This window comes from Propithecus coquereli, unplaced genomic scaffold (assembly GCF_000956105.1).
Source record: "Propithecus coquereli isolate 6110/MARCELLA unplaced genomic scaffold, Pcoq_1.0 Scaffold27, whole genome shotgun sequence".
In the NCBI taxonomy this organism is placed as follows: domain Eukaryota; kingdom Metazoa; phylum Chordata; class Mammalia; order Primates; family Indriidae; genus Propithecus; species Propithecus coquereli.
This window is the reverse complement of record NW_012148285.1, coordinates 14,421,933-14,424,264: the sequence shown is the minus strand read 5'-3', so window position 1 is coordinate 14,424,264 and position 2,332 is coordinate 14,421,933.

Here is a 2,332-nt window from a genome sequence, read left to right as displayed (position 1 = left end):
GGTGTCAGCCTAGCCCCCAGCAACCTCAAACTCCTGGGCTCAAGTAATCCTACTGCCTCAGCCTCCCAAGTAGCTGGGACTAGAGGTATGTGCCACCATGCCTGGCTAATTTTTTCTGTATCTTTTTAGTTGTCCGGTAATTTCTTTCTATTTTTAGTAGAGACGGGATCTCGCTCTTGCTCAGGCTGGTCTCCAACTCTTGACCTCGAGCTATCCTCCCGCCTCGGCCTCCCAGAGTGCTAGGATTAGAGGCCTGAGCCACCACACCTGGCTGCCGCCAAACTTCTAATCCATTGCTTCTCCAAAGCCCTGGTATGCTTTTGTTTTTGTCTCTGTGTGCCCAGGCTAGAGTTCAGTGCCCCAATCATAGCTCATTGCAACCTCAAACTCCTGGGCTCAAGAGATCCGCCCCCCTTCCCAAGTAACTGGGTCTACAGGTGTGCACACCAGCACACCGGCTAATTTTTACAAGTGTTTGTAGAGGTGGGGTCTCACCATGTTGTCCAGGCTGGTCTCAAACTCCTGGCCTCCTCGACCTCTCAAAGTGCTGGGATGACAGGCATAAGCCACTGTGCCCAGCCCACAGGGATGCCTTTAACGAGCGTTGATTCCCATCTCATAGATCCTGACCCAGGATCAGTATTGGAATCTTTTTATTTCTCTTTCTCCCTCCCTCCCACACTCTTTTCCCTCTGAAAATGGACAGTTGTCAGCTGCCCTGATTGCCTTAATGGGTAGCTGTTGGAATTACCCTAGAGGTTTGTGTAGAAGTTTTTTAAAATTAAGTGGTACAGTCCTATTAAATTTTTATCAGCCCAGGGGAGTTATGACCCAGAAAGCTTCTGTGAAGAGGAACGGAAATGGATGAAGGTCCAGGCAGGTCACTTGTGAAGGTGGATGGGAGGGGACCTGCAGGAGGGCTGGGCCTCCTTTTTGGGAGGGGATCGAGGATCGCACAGAAGGGAAGGGAAGTAGAGGAGGCAAGAACAGGTGCCTGGGAGGTAATTTGGGAGAAAATGAAGAGGCTGGGAAATGCCAAAGAGAAGGGACTGAGGAGTCAGACCCAAAAGGCCATCTGAAAGCACATGTGAGCTGCTCTGGGCTGGCAGTGGAGGGCAAACGACTCTGTCCTGCAGAGTAGGTTGCTGAGGAGTGGGGGAGGGGTAGGAAGTGGATTCCACACCCACGAGCTCTTTGACCTGGCCTTGCTCAAAGTCCCAGGTTTTGTACCTGTAGGATGGTGTTGGGAGAGAAATAGCAGAACCCAGCACCTTGTATTTCCTAAAGAAGAAAATCGATTGTCATCTTCAAGGCCCCCTTGTCTGCTGCCTTTTTAGTTGTAAGAGGTCGGGCATTGAATGAATCTGCCCACTGGCAGCACCCAGGCCCCTAGGGGTCTGCTGGGGTACATGTTGCTGGGTGCCCATGCCACCTGCTGGGTTTGCCACTCAGTGTGCGGGCACAGGGCATTTCAGAAGCTGCTTTGAAAGGCTTATTGCAACTTGTCACTTCCTGGGGTTCTGGAAGGAAGGGGAAGCTAGTTAGCGGCATCCCATCCACCAGTACTAATAGTGACCTCCAGAGCTGCGGTCCCCAACTCCTGGGCCATGGCTCATTACCAGTCTGGGGCCTGTTAGGAAACGGGCCATGCATCACCACCTGAGCTCTGCACCACACCCCCCTCCCCATGACACCCCACTCCCCATCCCCAGTCCACGGAAAAATTGTCTTCCATGAAACCGGTCCCTGGTGCCAAAAAGCTTGGGGACCGCTGCTCTAGAGCAGAGAGCAGATTTTGTGACCCATTATGAAGTGTGTTCCTTGAGCCCTGGGATGGCCTGTCCACATGGTTTGAGACATTCATTCTTTCATGATTTCTGATGATGATATCAGACATTTCATATATGTAATATTGATAGAGATTTATATTGCCCCCCGTGTCCTGATCTGTATTTTATGAAAGAAATGGAAATAATCAAGATATTTCACAATCATTTCTTGATTGTGTTTTCCAGTACAACTCCCTTTACTCCTGTCCAGGCTTCTTCTCTCCTGGCTGTTTTACATCATTTTCATTCAGTTGCCAACTGTCTGTTGAGCCCCTGCAGATACCGAAGCCTTGGCCCAGGTGGGGATATAGCAGTACAGTGAACAGAACAGACAAAAATCCCTACTTTCATGGGATTGACAGTCTGTTCTTTGACAGTGGCCTTACTGTTTAAAAGAAAAATTATATTAGTTGCTAATATGTTAACAGTTGGGAGATTTCACGGTAAAAGCCCGGTTTGTTATTTCTCTGGAAAACCACCTGATCCCTTTGGGGTGCAAAACT